The following is an 18,393-nucleotide window of genomic DNA, read 5'->3' on the forward strand; positions in this document are numbered from 1 at the left end:
GCCAATGCAAGAGAAGCCCAGGTTCAAACCCTGGGTCAGGAAGATCCCCTGGAGGAGGGCATAGCTACCCACTCCAGTATTCTTGGTCTGGGAAACCCCATGGACAGAGGAGCTATAATCCACAGTGTCACGAAAAGTCAGACACAGCTTAGTGACTGAACAATGACAACAAAGACATAATATAATAATACTCTTTTTAAAAGATCTCTCTAGTGAGTGAATAATGGGAAGTAGAAAGGCCAGTCAGGAGCTCTTGATCTAGATTAGACGAGAGATAAAGATGTGTTGGATTAGGAAAGTGTCAACAGAGATGAAGCAAAGTAGACAAATTTAGGTATGGTTGAAAGGTATTGTTAAGAATTACATCAGGGAAAGGTAAAATTCAGATTTCTGACTTGAGTGACTGGACAGATGCTGATGTCATTCCATGAGATAAGGAAGCTTAGGAGATATTTGAGAAGGAAGTTTTAAACACCTATCAGACATCTAACTGAAAATGTCAAGTGAGAATTTGAATGTACAGCTCTTGTGTTTAGGCGTGGAGATAAACTTGAGTGTCAACAGCTTATATATGATATATAATACCATAAGACTAGATAAGAGCACCAGAGGAGAGAGTATAGATACAGAAAAAAAGAAATGTCTATGCAGAGATACAGGGAATGTCATTATTTAGCCATCAAGCTGATTTGTAGTGGTAACAATCTCTAAGATGGCTCATCTCCTGGTATCCTCATGTCCTGGTATCCATGCCCTTGGGCAGTGACTCCAACACTCCACCAACAACAAATCAGGGTTAGTGTGTGTGACCAACAAAACACTGTAGAAGTAAAGGTGCAAGACTTTCAAGGTTTGGTCATATAAAGCATCGCAGCATCTCTGCTTACTCAAAGGAAAGTCAGTTACCATGTTGTGAGGATACTCAAGTAGCACCATAGAGAAGCCATATGAGTGAGTCAGTCCAAGTTAAGCCTTCAGATGACTGCAGACCCTGCTAACAACTGATTGCAACTACATGATACCCCAAGTCACTCCCAAATTCCTGACCCACAAAAACTGAGAAAGATAATCAGGAATGATCATTTAAAGCCATTAAGTTTTGAGGGATTTATTAAGCAGAACAATTACAATATTAATAGGTAGCAAGCAAAGAAGACAAAGGGGAAAGAGTCAATGTATTAGAAAGATAATCAGAAAAATAAAAGGATGAAGTGGCAGGAGAGTTATAGGTTGAAAGAGAGAGAAGATGTGAGACAATCATTTTGGAGTATGTAAAAATGAATGGACTAGAAAGTTCAGTAAGATTGATGGGTAGCATTGGGTTGTCATTTGAGATTTATATTCATTAATCTGAAAGTTATGTGTCTTTTTCCTTGAATATTTAGTTGCTTGGATCTAGCAGAATAGATATGAAAACAGGTTAAGTAAAGTTGTGGTTTTGCCAGATGAATATGAAGAAAGGAGAGAGCAAGAAGGGAGTTAATATTAAATTACAGGAACTCCAAAGATGGCCCATAGGTTCTAACATGACCAAGAAAGGTAGCAATGATGTGGATACTGATTGGAAGTTAAATGCAATAGGATGTGAAACTTGGTGATCCTGGTGGAAAGGAAGAAATGCTAGAGGAAACATCAGAGGAAGTAAGCTGGAAGGGAAGAAGGCACTTTGCCTAAAATTCAGACTTTAGATACACTATAGTCATTGATGAAGATAAGCATATGGAAGTGAAAATTACTTTTAAAAATAATATCTCACATTTATCAATCATATACTATGTTTCAAACATTGTTTTAAGAACCTTTCATTTATTATCCTGCTTCTCATAAGAAACTTCATTTTCCTGACAAGGAAGCTGAAGCACAGAAATTAAGCGGCATACCAGAACTCATACAAGTAGGAGCCTTGGAATTCAAACCCAGGCAATATTGGACTCCAGAGCATACATTTTTAACCAGCCTGCCACAATAACTACATGTGTGGGCAACCAATGACAGCAACAAAAAGAATTATTGTGGGGTGCTTCTCTTTTGAAGGAAGATGGAGAAGAGGTGATAAGATGCCAGTATAGGATATCCAGTTCATTTCTACCAACCACAGCGTATTACTGGAGAGAAAAAAATTATGGCCTTTACTCAAGAGGACTGCAGTGTCATCAGAGGAAATTTAGGTTTCACTTGGTCAAAGTAGGTGAAGAGAATGCAGAACGGAGAAGCTGGCTAAAGACAGTTGTGAGGTGCACAATGGAGGTGTTTGGGATGGCATGAAAAGGAAGGGGATATCCAGAATAGGGTGAGAATATGAGCACTGATGCATAAGCTGGGAATTCTAGTCTTCTCATAGCAGTGAGAAACAAAAATAGAATGAGAAGCAGGAAACGAATTGGTCCTCTCAGTCTATTCGAACCAGAGAGCCTGGGCCACAGGGCAGCTCTTCTCACTTGCAGTTCCCAGTGGTATGGTGGCCCAGAGAAGCATGAAGGTGATGATCATGATGATCATACATTTTGGACCTTGACAAAATAAAATTTGTCAGTTTCTTGTATGTTATTCTTGCATGAAGACATTGAGAGGGGCTAGAGCTTTAGGAGGAAGTTTATGAATTTTGAAACTCTTATCGTTTCACTGTAACCTGGAAAATAAGTTCATACTTTGAGCCATTTATTGATAATTAAGGACAGGCAATGGAACAAAATAATGAGCTCAGAAATAAACCCACACACCTACAGCCAACTAATCTATGACAAAGGAGGCAAAAAAATACAGTAGAAAGAAGTCTCTTCAATAAGTTGTGCTGGGAAAACTGGACAAACCACATGTAAAAGAATGAAATTAGAACATTCTCTAACACCACATACAAAACTAAACTCAAAATTAATTAGAGAGCTAAATGTAAGACCAGAAACCATCAATCTCCTAAAAAAGAACATAGGCAGAACATTCTTTGACATAAATTGTGGCAATATTTTTTTGAATCTGTCTCCTAAGGCAAAAGAAATGAAATAAAAATAAACAAATGGGATCTAATTAAACTGAAAGGAAACCACCAACAAAATGAAAAGACCACAGAAGGAACTGGAGAAAATATTTGCAAATGATATGATGGATATGGGGTTAATATTCAACATATACAAACAGCTCATGCAACACAATATCAAAAAAATAATAAAAACAAACCCAATCAAAAAAGAAAAAAGAAAAGAAACAGGCAGAAGACCTGAATAAACATTTTTCCAAAGAAGATATACAGATGGCCAATTGGCATGTGAAAAGATTCTCAACATCATTAATCACCAGGGAAATGCAAGTCAAAATCAAAATGAGAAATCACCTCACATCAGTCAGAATGACTAGCATCAAAATGTCTACAAATAATAAATGCTCGTGAGGATGCTTAGAAAAGGGAACCCTTGTACTCTGTTAGTGGGAATATGAATTAGTGCAGCCAGTATGGGAAATGATATGGAGGATTCCCTAGAAATGATGTATGGCAAAACCAATACAATATTGTAAAGTAAAATAATAATAATAATTTTTTTTTAAAAAATAGACCTGCCACACAACCCAGCGATTCTATTCTTGGGTATACATCTAGAAAAATGCAAACACCAGTTTGAAAAGATACATGCACCTCAGTGTTTAGGGCAGCACTATCAACAATAGCCAAGATATAGAAGCAACCCAAGTGTCCATCAGCAGATGGATGGATAAAGAAGGTTTGGTATATATGCAATGGAATATTATTCATCCAAAACAAGAATAAAATTCTGTCCTTTGCAACAATGTGAATGGAACTAGAGGATATTATGCTTAGTGAAATAAGTCAGAGAGAGAAAGACAAATACTGTATGATATCACTTATATGTATTATCTAAAAAATAACACAAGTGAAAGTCTATAGCAAAACAGAAACAGACACATAGGTATAGAAAACAAACTAACCATTACTTTGTTGGGGAGAGGGAAGGTGGGAGCAAGTTAGGGGTATGGGATTAAGAGATACAAAATACTGTATATAAAATGATGAGCAACCAGGATATACTGTACAGTACAGGGAATTATTTATCTTCAATAACTTTTAATGGAGAACAATCTGTAAAAATACTGAATCATAATGCCATACACCTGAAATTAATATGATAAATCAACTATACTTCATTTTAAATAGGAGGCAGGGGCTTCCCTGGTGACTCAGTGGTAAAGAATCCACCTGCTAGTGCAGGAGACATGGGTTCAGTCCCTGATCTGGGAAGATCCCACTTGCCATGGAACAGCTAGCCCATTGAGCTTGTGCTCTAGAGCCCGGGAGCCACAAATACTGACCCCATGTGCTGCAACTACTGAAGTCCACACCCTAGAGCCTGTGCTCCACAACAAAAGAAGCCATGGCAATGAAAAGCCCACACATTGCAAATAGAGTAGCCCTTAGTCTCCATAACTAGAGAAAAGTCAAAACAACAGTGAAGGTCCAGTACGCCCCAAAATAAATACAATTTTAAATTATTTAAAATAAATAAATAGGCATCAGATCAGATCAGTCGCTCAGTCGTGTCTGACTCTTTGCAACCCCATGAATCGCAGCATGCCAGGCCTCCCTGTCCATCACCAACTCCTGAAGTTCACTGAGACTCACATCCATCGAGTCAGTAATGCAATCCAGCCATCTCATCCTCTGTCATCCCCTTCTTCTCTTGCCCCTAATCCCTCCCAGCATTAGAGTCTTTTCCAATGAGTCAACTCTTCGCATGAGGTGGCCAAAGTACTGGAGTTTCAGCTTTAGCATCATTCCTTCCAAAGAAATCCCAAGGCTGATCTGCTTCAGAATGGACTGGTTGGATCTCCTTACAGTCCAAGGGACTCTCAAGAGTCTTCTCCAACACCACAGTTCAAAAGCATCAATTCTTCGGTGCTCAGCCTTCTTCACAGTCCAACTCTCACATCCATACATGACCACTGGAAAAACCATAGCCTTGACTAGACAGACCTTTGTTGGCAAAGTAATGTCTCTGCTTTTCAATATGCTATCTAGGTTGGTCATAACTTTCCTTCCAAGGAGTAAGCATATTTTAATTTCATGGCTGCAGTCACCATCTGCAGTGATTTTGGAGCCCAAAAAGATAAAGTCTGACACTGTTTCCACTGTTTCCCCATCTATTTCCCATGAAGAGATGGAACCCGATGCCATGATCTTCGTTTTCTGAATGTTGAGCTTTAAGCCAACTTTTTCACTCTCCTCTTGCACTTTCATCAAGAGGCTTTTTAGTTCCTCTTCACTTTCTGCCATAAGGGTGGTGTCATCTACATATGTGAGGTTATTGATATTTCTCCCAGCAATCTTGATTCCAGCTTGTGTTTCTTCCAGTCCAGCGTTTTTCATGATGTACTCTGCATATAAGTTAAATAAGAAGGGTGACAATATACAGCCTTGACATACTCCTTTTCCTCTTTGGAACCAGCCTGTTGTTCCATGTCTAGTTCTAACTGTTGCATCCTGACCTGCATACAAATTTCTCAAGAGGAAGATCAGGTGGTCTGGTATTCACATCTCTTTCAGAATTTTCCACAGTTTATTGTGATCCACACAGTCAAAGGCTTTGGCATAGTCAAGAAAGCAGAAATACAATACAATATTGTAAAGTTAAATAAAATTAAATTTAAAAAAAAAGCAGATATAGATATTTTTCTGGAACTCTCTTGCTTTTTCCATGATCCAGTGAAGGTTGACAATTTGATTTCTGGTTCCTCTGCCTTTTCTAAAACCAGCTTGAACATCTGGAAGTTCACGGTTCTTATATTGCTGAAGCCTGGCTTGGAGAATTTTGAGCATTACTCTACTAGTTTGTGAGATGAGTGCAATTGTGCAGTAGTTTGAGCATTCTTTGGCATTGCCTTTCTTTGGGATTGGAATGAAAACTGAACTTTTCCAGTCCTGTGGCCACTGCTGAGTTTTCCAAAATTGCTGGCATATTGAGTGCAGCACTTTCACAGCATCATCTTTCAGGATTTGGAATAGCTCAACTGGAATTGTATCACCTCCACTAGCTTTGTTCATAGTGATGCTTTCTAAGGCCCACTTGACTTCACATTCCAGGATGTCTGGCTCTAGGTCAGTGATCACACCATCGTGATTATCTGGGTCATGAAGATCTTTTTTGTACAGTTCTTCTGTGTATTCTTGCCATCTCTTCTTAATATCTTCTGCTTCTGTTAGGTCCATACCATTTCTGTCCTTTATTAAGCCCATCTTTGCATGAAATGTTCCTTTGGTATCTCTGATTTTCTTGAAGAGATCTCTAGTCTTTCCCATTCTGTTGTTTTCCTCTATTTCTTTGCATTGATCGCTGAAGAAGGCTTTCTTATCTCTTCTTGCTATTCTTTGGAACTCTGCATTCAGATGTTTATATCTTTCCTTTTCTCCTTTGCTTTTCACTTCTCTTCTTTTCACAGCTATTTGTAAGGCCTCCCCAGACAGCCATTTTGCTTTTTTGCATTTCTTTTCCACGGGGATGGTCTTGATCCCTGTCTCCTGTACAATGTCATGAACCTCATTCCATAGTTCATCAGGCACTCTATCTGTCAGAACCAGGCCCTTGAATCTATTTCTCACTTCCACTGTATAATCATAAGGAATTTGATTTAAGTCATACCTGAATGGTCTAGTGGTTTTCCCTACTTTCTTCAACTTCAGTCTGAATTTGGCAATAAGGAGTTCATGGTCTGAGCCACAGTCAGCTCTTGGTCTTGTTTTTGCTGACTGTATAGAGCTTCTCCATCTCTGGCTGCAAAGAATATAATCAATCTGATTTCGGTATTGACCATCTGGTGATGTCCACGTGTAGTCTTCTCTTGTGTTGTTGGAAGAGGGTGTTTGTTATGAACAATGCATTTTCTTGGCAAAACTTTATTAGTCTTTGCCCTGCTTCATTCCATATACCAAGGCCAAATTTGCCTGTTACTCCAGGTGTTTCTTGACTTCCTACTTTTGCATTCCAGTCCCCTATAATGAAAAGGACATCTCTTTTGGGTGTTAGTTCTAAAAGGTCTTGTAGGTCTTCATAGAACCATTCAAGTTCAGCTTCTTCAGCATTACTGTTTGGGGCATAGACTTGGATTACTGTGATATTGATTGGTTTGCCTTGGAAACGAACAGAGACCATTCTGTCATTTTTGAGATTTCATCCAAGTACTGCATTTCAGACTCTTTTGTTGACCATCATGGCTATTCCATTTCTTCTGAGGGATTCCTGCCCGCAGTAGTAGATATAAAGGTCATCTGAGTTAAATTCACCCATTCCAGTCCATTTCAGTTCGCTGATTCCTAGAATGTCGACATTCACTCTTGCCATCTCTTGTTTGACCACTTCCAATTTGCCTTGATTCATGGACTTGACATTCCAGGTTCCTATGCAATATTGCTCTTTACAGCATCAGACCTTACTTCTATCACCAGTCACATCCACAGCTGGGTATTCTTTTTGCTTTGGCTCCATCCCTTCATTCTTTCTGGAGTTATTTCTCCACTGGTCTCTGGTAGCATATTGGGCACCTACTGATCTGGGGAGTTTCTCTTTCAGTATCCTATCATTTTGCCTTTTCATACTGTTCATGGGGTTCTCAAGGCAAGAATACTGAAGTGGTTTGCCATTCCCTTCTCCAGTATACCACATTCTGTTAGATCTCTCCACCATGACCCGCCTGTCTTAGGTTGCCCCACGGGCATGGCTTAGTTTCATTGAGTTAGACAAGGCTGTGGTCCTAGTGTGATTAGATTGACTAGTTTTCTGTGAGTATGGTTTCAGTGTGTCTGCCCTCTGATGCCCTCTTGCAACACCTACCATCTTACTTGGGTTGCCTTTTCCTCTTATTTATATTAAATAAAGTGAGCCTGCCTCACTTTTTTTCCTAAGAAATTAAAGATTCCCTAGCACAAGACCATGACCAATTACAGAGAAGCACTTCTTTAGCATATCACCATAAATACCTGCACAGACATGCATTACCTTTGAACAGTTTCAGCCAAGAGCCCATAAAAATAATTATGACCTTGCCAAAATAAAAGAGTATATCCCCCAGAAATGTTACACACAATGTTGTTTTACTGAGGAACAGAACAATTCTACAAAAAAAAACCCACCAGATATAATAATCAGGGCCCGGGTTTTCATTCTATCAGTGAACAGGCTGTCACTTTACAGTCCTTCAAAAACATATGGGCTTCTTAGAGATGGAGTGTGATATTTCATATTTTACTTAAAGATGAGTAAGGTCCTTTTGAAAAATGCTGAACTCAAAGACCCTGGACAGTAGAATCCCACTTATTGCCAGCATGATGATAACATGGGAAAGAGGAGGTCAAATGATCAGTGCCCAACAAGGGCAAAATGCAGGCTAAAGCAACTCAGGGCCCACAGAATGAGAAGAAAGTTAGATCAGACAAAAGTGCTCTCTACCAAATGTTTCTAGCTGTCTAAGAAGATACCGGGGATGGGAATGGGCAACCTCCAGAACCTGGAGCAGCCTACAGGATGAAATCTTCCCAGGTGGCTCAGTAATAAAGAAACCTACCTGTCAATGCAGAAGATGCAGGAGATTCAAGTTTGAATAGACATAACTTACCAACTGAACAAATCCCCTAAATCTTATAACTACTTCATGAGGCCATTATTCCATTTTTGGAGTAAGAAAATAACTTATGCTCATACTACTTCTCAGTAAAAAAGCTGAGACTTGGCCCCAGAACTTCTGTCCCTAGAGGCTAGCTTTGTACCTAATCACTAAGCTATGCTGTTGTTGTTTAGTTGTTGTGTCTGACTCTTTTGTAACCCCATGAACTGTAGCCCCACCAGGCACCTCTGTCCATGGGATTTCCCAGGCAAGAATCCTGGAGTGGGTTACCATTTCCTTCTCCTGGGGATCTTCCCGACTGAGGGATCAAACCCACATCTCCTTCATTAGCAGGAGGATTCTTTACCACTAAGCCATCTGGGAAGCCCAAACTATGCTACTCTATCATTATTAAAGATAAACAAGAAAGGAAATGCCAGAACCACTTTTCAAAAATAAGTACACCAGAACAACCTTTCAAGTCATGAAGCAATTTTTCCTTATGTGAAAACTAAACTGTTTCTTACTATCCAAGCCCTAATTTAAAGAGATTTGATACTAAAGGCCTTGTATATAATCTTGATCAAAGTGAATTCTTGACAATTTATAACCATAATCTGATGGGGATATGCACCTGTTACATCACTTAAGAAGATGATCAACATTAAAGCAGCCTCCTAACAATCAGGCCAGTAAAATATATCTTACATGTGTCTATTTTGTTTTCCAAGTAAATAAGCAGTCATCTGTTCAAGCACAAAGTTTACCCACTGCCTGGATGCAGCAAGCATGAGTTAAATTCCAAGCCAAATCACATAATTAGTTGGGCTTTATATATCAATCAGGTACACAAGAATAATCCAGATGGAAGTACATTTAATAAATAGCCTGTATTTTAATTTTCACTGGCAGACCACAGATGAAATACATTCTCTATTTTTTTTCCCCCATTCTGCAAGGGAATTCAGATGTACCTTTATCAACATAAACTAGCTGCCATTTCATTATTATAATAACATTATCAAAACTGGATAAAACAAACTCTGAAAATGAGGCTATGAATGTGTGTTTGTAACAACAAGTAAACAAGACATTACTACCAAAGTGTTCGTTTTACTTCCAATTATCAGTTTTGTGAGAATGTATTTCTTCTCTTCCAACCAAGGTCTCAAATGTCTCTGGCAGGTAGACAGCTTTCATTTTACCCAAGCGTATCCAACTCTAAGTGTTCAGAAATGGCAAAATTAATTAGAAGCTAGAAATAAAATTATAAAAAGTATAAAATAATAAGAAAGTTCCCATTCATTTTTATATTCTTCAGAGGAAAAATGAACATTTTAAGAGATCATCAATGTTGGGTTTTCACAGATATGCAGGATTCAACTATGGCAAACATCTCAGAACCAGGGCTTTGGCATTCTCAACAATTATCATTGTCAGTTTATTAAAAAACAGCAGTTTTTATAAAGCAACTTGACTATTTTTAACCTTCACATTCAAGTCCTTCTGACTTCATCACTTTTTGCCACATAGGAATCTGACTCAAAGATGTCCACGCCACTGTACTTGTTGCCTCAGGCAGGAGTCCCCTTGGCATCTCTCTCATCTTCCTTCCTAATGGTGTTCCTGCCTCCATCCCCCACTTCATCCTGCTTACTACACAGGTTCTGAGCTGTCACACACACATCTGTTTTCAGTTCATACCTCTCGTGCTACTTGTGCCGAGACATTCCACCATTTCTGCAGCTCACTATCTGTCAGGATGCCACCCCAACTTCCACATGGATAAGATGCTCCATTCAGTTGTCCAATGGCACCTTGTGCCTTTATCTATCATTACGCTTTATATTTACATGACTCTCCCACTAGAGTGTAGACAGACATCTAACCTATGCTGGGCTAGACACTCTCTTTAATGAGGATCTGGAGTCAGGACAATATAATTCTAGTTCATCTCTTCTCAAGACAAATGGAGAGATCATGCAAATAGTCTTTGAAGGGGGGGGTGGTGGAAGGAAGACAACATGGGCAAAATGCAAAAGAAAAGTAGCAAATTCCTGACAAGGTGAAAAATAGGACAGTTTAACTTAACCATTGCTTGTGTCCAGAAACCATAATCACATATGCAACTTTGAGTTCGGTGAGATTCTCATGTATTCTTTCAATAAAACTTTCATTTTTGCAAAACAGTTTTGAAAGTGTTTTTGTTTCTAACAAGCAAATGATTCCTAAAACACATACAATAAGTGATGAATGTGTATATACTAACTAAATGAACCAATGACTGCCTAAATTTATTAGAACAGAACAACAAAGATTCCCTGCAGCTTCCCTGGTAGCTCAGCTGGTAAAGAATCTGCTTGCAATGCAGGACACCCTGGTTCAATTCCTGGGTCAGGAAGATCCCCTGGAGAATGGGTAGGCTACCTACTCCAGTATTCATGGGCTTCCCTAGTGGCTCAGACAGTAAATAATCAGCCTGAAATGCGGGAGACCTAGGTTCGATCCCTGGGTTGGGAAGATCCCCTAGAGGAGGGCATGGCAACCCACTCCAGTATTCTAGCTTGGAGAATCCCCTTGGACAAAGGAGCCTGGTGGGCTACAGTCCATGGGGTCACAAAGAGTTGGACATGACTGAGCAACTGAGCACAGCAGAGCAAAGATTCCCTCTCGGCCACCAATACACAGTAGAACCTCCAGTTTTGCACCCAACATTGCAAGAATAGCAATTTTTAAAAGAAGAAACATAATAGTACAGTTTTATAAGATTTTGGATATAGAAGGATCATAGAGGATACTCAAAATCTTTAACTTCCTCCAATGATCAGTATTTTAAAGATGAGAAAATAGAGGCCCAGAGAGGTGAGAAAATTGCCCAAGGTCATAAAGCAAGTCAGAATCACCACAGAGTTCATTATACCTTTGACTCAAGGACGACCAAGAAAACACCTGTGATGTGATGTGAGCTTTCAGAAGAACAAAACCAGATGGTGGTTTTCTATTCTGAAGATTTTTCAAGAAAAGCAATGGTAAGAGCTCAGGTTTTAAGATATCCTATTCTCTTAGTCTTTAACCATGATAACACCTTTTTGAAAAGATTAAAGAAAGATCAGGGGACTCACCATCTCAGCTGTAAATTAGGTGATTTAATGAATAATCATTGGAGACATGAAAGACAACTTCTCATTTTTTTTGCATAAAAGCCAAATTACAGTTATCAATTGAAATAAGTAACCATTTTAACCAATAATGTATATGTCTCATATTTGAAGTATATATCATAATTCTTTTCACAATCACAAAAAATTACTTAAAGCTGAATGCAAAGTATAAAAGAAAAATCTTTTGAGAAAGATTTAACTCACAGTCACGTAAAGCTCTATCAATCAATAACGAAAATGCATTGACTATTCACTAGGTGCAGAGGAACGCCAGACCTTAACCTCAACATTATCTTCTCACTCACCCAATTCTGGATGGTTATTTGAATTTGTTTTCTTTCTTTCTCAAATTACGATAGATTAGTTGCCTCCATACTCTAGAAATTCAGATTTATGTTTCCTTTAAATACTTCAGCAATTCTTTTGGAGAGTAAATCTTTAAAGGCAAGTCTTTAATGTCAGTCTCCTCATAAGGACTGATGCTTAGAATAATTTCAAAATTAATATACATTTTCTAGCTTATATATGACTATTGTTAGTTACAGAAAAATAACGAATAAACACAAACAGTTCTTCTCAATACTTTATTAATATAATGAGGCATTAACCAGTTAAATAAATACACCCTTTGTTTAGGAATGACTGTTAACCCAGGTATTCTCTAAGCATCCCAAACACTGATGAACTTTAGTACATTATCCCAGAATACTTTTATTTTTTATTTCTTAATACTCTGTTTTTGTTCCCTTTCAAATACTATAAGCTCATAAAAAAGAGAAAATTTAACTTAACAGGTCAAATGAAGATGATCCCATTTCCCCTAATGTACCCAACAGAGAATGCAGGAACATTGTAGAAAGAATATAGTTCTCAATAATAATTCAACATCAATTTGGTATAAAATAAACATGGGAAAATCTGAGCTCTACCACTGATTAATTGTCTCTATGCATTGGATTGTTTTAAGCCTTTTCATGAGAGTTGGACTGTGAAGAAAGCTGAGCGCTGAAGAAATTGATGCTTTTGAACTGTGGTGTTGGAGAAGACTCTTGAGAGTCCCTTGGACTGCAAGGAGATCCAATCAGTCCATTCTAAAGGAGATCAGTCCTGGGTGTTCTTTGGAAGGAATGATGCTAAAGCTGAAACTCCAGTACTTTGGCCACCTCATGCCAAGAGTTGATTCATTGGAAAAGACTCTGATGCTGGGAGGGATTGGGGGCAGGAGGAGAAAGGGATGACAGAGAATGAGATGGCTGATGGCATCACCAACTCGATGGAGGTGGGTTTGGGTGAACTCCGGGAGTTGGTGATAGACAGGGAGGCCTGGCGTGCTGCAGTTCATGGGGTCGCAGAGTCGGACATGACTGAGCAACTGAATTGACTGACTGACTGATGTATTATCTCACTTATTCCTCACAACAAATGAGGTAAGTACTAGTATTTTTGCTCTGCGCACATGAGGACCCTGACACAAAGTTTAAGAAATTTGTCCAGCACTCTGACCTCCTCTTTTCTTCCTAAGAAAGAGATGATGCTTATGTGAAAGATGCCTTCCATGTACCAGGAGGAAAGGAACAGTCATATCACCAGAGACAGGGAGTCAAGGCTGAGAGAAATCAATAGAAACTGACTTTGTTAAAATAACTCTTATCATCCTTTTTTGTCGTTCATTGTTCAGTCACCCAGTCATGTCCAATTCTTTGCTATCCCATGGACTGTAGCACTACATGTTTCCCTGTCCTTCACCATCTACTGGAATTTGCTCAAACTCATGTCCACTGAGTCAGTGATACCATCCAATCATCTCATCCTCTGTTGTCCCCTTCTCCTCCTGCCTTCAATCTTCCCCAGCATCAGGGTCTTTTCTAATGAGTAAGCTCTCCACATCAGGGGGCCAAAGTATTGGAGTTTCAAGTTCAGCATCACTCTTCCCAGTGAACATTCAGGGTTAATTTCCTCTATGATTGGCTGGTTTGATCTCCTTGCTGTCCATGGGACTGTCAAGAGTCTTCTCCAGCACCACAGTTTGAAAGTATCTATTCTTTGGCTCTCAGCTTTCTTTATGGCCCAACTCTCACATCTGTACATGACTACAGGGAGTGCTGGTAACGGGCACTACAATTTTAAATAAAGGGTCAGGGAAGGCTCATTATGAAGGTGATATTTGAGCAAAAGTCAAAGCAGTTGAGGGACCATGCTTTGCAGATATTTTGGGGCAAAAGAAAATGGAAAAGGGATGCTGATGGAGTGTGCCCAGAAGTTTGAGAGCAATAAGGATCAGGGCTGGGATTAGGGGGAGGCGAGTTGTGCAAATGCAGGGTTAAATTCTATCTTCCTTCTAAATGTTTATATTTTGTGTACCATGATTACACATATTTGTGTATCATGATTTTTGCATTAATTTTGATATTAAACTAAGATACTATTTAAAAAGATAAATTTCCCCAAGTTCATACACTTGACAAATAGTGGGACAGAACAGGAGCCCAGGCTTTTGGCATGAATCCACGCTCTTCACCACTCTGTGTACTGAAAACTTCATATGCTTTTGTAATGGCTGTGGCTGTGTGTATACTCAGTCATGTCTGACTCTTTGCAACCCTATGGACTATAGCCTAACAGGCTCCTCTGTCCATGGAATTTTCCAGGCAAGAATACTAGAGTGGGTTGCTATTTTCTCCTCCAGGGGATCTTCCCAACCCAAGGTTTGAACCCAGGTCTCCTGCATCTCCAGCATTGGCAGGTGGATTCTTTTACCACTGAGCCAATAGTAAAACTTAAATAAATATGCAAAACAATTAGTATAGTTCCTGCCCATTAGTAAGTACCCAGTTAAGTATAACTATAGTGGTCACAATCACAGTTATTGGTTTATAATCATGATCATGAATTGTGATGCTTGTTGCTGAATTCTAAAATATTCATTCTCAATTATTTTTGTATGTACAGTCCTATTTTTTGGCTGAAAATGTTGGCTTCTCAATTCTTCATTAAAAAAATGTTTCTAGCATGTATTTCTTGTTTTCTGTCACAATCATTCTACAGAATGTAGATTGTTCATGTGACCTATGTTTATTATGTGACCTATATTATTCATGTGCCCAAACATGTGACCTATGATCTTCAGGGGGGAAAAACTGGAGCTTTTACCAGGTAATTTGGGATCTTAAGGATTTGCTACATAGTCTAGAATTATGTCCTCATGAAGGAACTATTACTAGATCTTCTGAGTTTGTACAACAGAACTATGATGAGACTGCTTTTATTATAACCACAATCTTTTGGCAGGTTACATTAGAAGAAAGTAGGGAGGAATAAAGGAAGACAGGGAGGGAAAAAGAGAAATGCTAATGTGTGTTTACAAAAGGCTGGAGAGATATTTGGTTATCTTGAAATCACAGCTCTTAACTAAAGATAGAGAATTCCATATGGTGACTTTTTGATGGAAAAGCTTGAGACATGGAATATTCAACAAAGAAGATGTTATGACTGACTGAATTGCTTGTCAGTCAGAAATGCCTAGACTGTGTTATCTTCTCTTTCAACATATGATCCTGGCCATTTATCTGAAGGTAGATACCTAAATTGATTAGTTTTAACTGAGAAAGGAAATAGTTTATCTTCCATTGACTGAAATTCATATGGGTGATAAAAAATGGCCAAGCACCAGTGCCCAATTAACATTAAGCAAAGTGAACCAAGGGCAGCAGTAGCTAGAACTACCCCATAGAGTAAAGAAATTTTGCTACCAGTAAACTAAAGAAATTTTGTCTCTTTAGCAAATGATTTATTTGAAGGAGCTCTTAGTGCTAATTTCTGAATGAAGCCAAGAAACATTTTATTGAAATAAACCATTTTAGCGCTGAGTTCAGTTCAAATACCAACACAGCTGCCAATAAACTTTTAAATGAATATATCAACATAATTTTTGTTTTACTACATATTCTAGGGACTCACAAGGTATAAATATATGTACATATATTTTTAAATATAAATTTATTTATTTTAATTGGAGGCTAATTACTTTACAATATTGTATTGGTTTGGTCATACATTGACATGAATCTACCACAGGTGTACATGTGTTCCCCATCCTGAACTCCCCTCCCACCTCCCTCCCCATCCCATCCCTCTGGGTCATCCCAGTGCACCAGCCCCAAGCACCCTGTCTCATGCATTGAACCTAGACTGTTGATTCATTTCACATATGATAATATACGTGTTTCAATGCCATTCTCCAAAATCATTCCACCCTCACCCTCTCCCATAGAGTCCAAAAGACTGTTCTATACATCTGTGTCTCTTTTGCTGTCTCGCATATATTTTATTCTCTGTATTTCACCATAAAGGAATTTGAAAGTCCAGCTTGGGTTAAATCAACCAGTCCAAAAAATAATAGAGGCAGGAGTCTTCAGAATAAAACCCTCTTACCTAATGATAATCCCCAATAGAAAGTGGCTGATAATTTAGAAAGCCAGTAATATTAGTCTAATATAGTTTCTTCTATAAATTCTCCAATGGCTTCCCTCATCTCTGTTTCTCATATGCTAAAATGAAGATATCTGATCATGTTCCTAGTTAAATAACTTCTTCCTGGCTAAAAGACATTTGCCTGGGCATCAGTATACCCAACTACTTCTCCAATGCCTTCACATACCCTAAGAATGCTACCTCAGGGTACTTGGTGTTAACAAAATCTATAGAGAGTTTATTGTGCTTAAAAATTTTTTTAAATATTTTGTAAACAGTATAATAACATTTTTATGCAATTGGATAAAGACTGGAAAAGATCATAGCAGTATGAAATTATTAAATTCAAATACTAAGATATATTATGAAGCATTTTTTAAATAACAAGTTACTTTAAAGCTACCAGGATTTGTTGAAATCCAGTGGATGACAAATTCCTCTGCAGAAAACTGAGACCCACAAACTGTTTCACTTTTAGCATGATGTGGGAGAAAGAAATAATCACCATAAAGTAAGGGGAAAAAGTGAAATTTTAACAAATTCTGAAATGCTGAGTATGGACTAACCTGTCAGGTTATATCCCTGGGAGCCTCAGACTTAAGGAGGGTCTGTGTTCATTCACCAGCTTTTATCTGGGGGCCTCTACTGAGTGCTCACAAGACGGGACAGGAATGGTACCTGGCATAGGCCCCTTCACTGGAACACAAGCACTAAACCCCATCTTGTATGAAGCAAAACCTTGAAGACATGGGGAAGGTGGTAGGGAACCCTCCTGCACCTGCTGTTGGATGAAGGTATGCTGCTGGGGAAGGAGGGCTAGCAGCGAAGTGATCTGCAGCTGAAGGGGGATGAGACAGCTGTTTGAGTCCAGGCCCTGCAACTGAGCCCAGGTCCCTAAAGCAGAGGCCTGCTATCACTGGGAGAGGGCAGGACATGTGCCCTGATGGAAGGGCTCCCTGAGAGACACTGTCACTGGTATAGGGCAGACTATGGCTATGTGACAGGGGAAGGTGGGGGAAGTTGTAGCGAGGACAAAGGTCTGAAACAGTAAGACAGTTCCACACCCACAGTGTAGATGAGCAAGGCCTTGAGTGGAAAAGAACCATGAGTTGAAAAGAACCCACCTTCACATGCTGGAGATGTAAGAGATGTGGGTTCCATCCCTGGATATGGAAGATCCCCTGGAGGAGAGCATGGCAACCCATTCCAGTATTCTTGCCTACAGAATCCCACGGACAGAGGAGCCTGGAGGGCTACAGTCCATGAGGTCACAAAGAGTCAGATATGACTGAAGTGACTTAGCACACATGCAATGAAAACCACGTGCTGAGTACAAAGTGGCAGCAGCCCACCATTGGAGGAATTTGGGGGCAAAATATAGTGAGAGGGTTTCCCTGGTGATTCAATGGTAAAGAATCCACCTGCCAATGCATGAGAAACAGGTTATATTCCTGATCTGGGAAGATTCCCACAGGCTGTGGAGCAAATAAGCCTGTGCACCACAATTATTGAGCCTGTGCTCTAGAGCCAAGAAACCACAACTACTGAGCCCACATGCCGCAACTACTGAAGGCCATTCACCCTAAAGAACATGTTCCACAATAAGAAAAGATGAGAAGCCTGTGAACCACAACAAAGAATAGCCCCTGCTCACTACAACTAGAGAAAGTCCCAGGCAGAAAAAAGACTAGTATGGCCAAAAATACATGAATAAAAAAAGCTTTAAAAAAATAATGAAACAAAGAGAACAGATTATCCAAAAGATATGAGGCAATACACATGTACTTGGAGTACCAGAAGGATAAAAGAGAAGTGGACAGAAAGATTATTGAAGATATAATTTTCAAAATTACTGAAAGAAAAGCAACCACAGATCCAAGAAATTCAGAGAGCCTTAGCAGTACAAGTACCAAGAAAAACCCCACCTACACTCCTCATAGCCAAACTGCTGAAACCCAAAGATAAAGGGAAATTTTTCATAGTAACCAGAGGAAAAAAACATTTTCTGGAGGCACAAAGATAGGAAGCCAGAACAGATTTACTGTCAGAAATAAAGCAAGCAGGAGACCGTTCAGTCACCCCTTCAAAGAACTGGAAAAAAAAATCAACTCAGAATTCTGTGTCCAGTGAAAATACCTTTCAAAAAAGAGGCTGAAAGGTA

At 39.1% G+C, this 18,393-nt stretch overlaps 1 long non-coding RNA gene across 1 annotated transcript in view; it reads right to left on the reverse strand.

The window, feature by feature from the left end:
* Positions 1-17,442, reverse strand: part of LOC132345402 (uncharacterized) — an 86,900-nt gene extending 69,458 nt beyond the window's left edge. Inside the window, exon 1 of the long non-coding RNA XR_009494747.1 lies at positions 17,357-17,442. This is a non-coding gene — a long non-coding RNA (uncharacterized lncRNA). The remainder of the gene's footprint in view (positions 1-17,356) is intronic.
* Positions 17,443-18,393: the final 951 nt, after the last annotated feature.

Source organism: Bos taurus, chromosome 5 (genome assembly GCF_002263795.3).
Source record: "Bos taurus isolate L1 Dominette 01449 registration number 42190680 breed Hereford chromosome 5, ARS-UCD2.0, whole genome shotgun sequence".
Taxonomy (NCBI): domain Eukaryota; kingdom Metazoa; phylum Chordata; class Mammalia; order Artiodactyla; family Bovidae; genus Bos; species Bos taurus.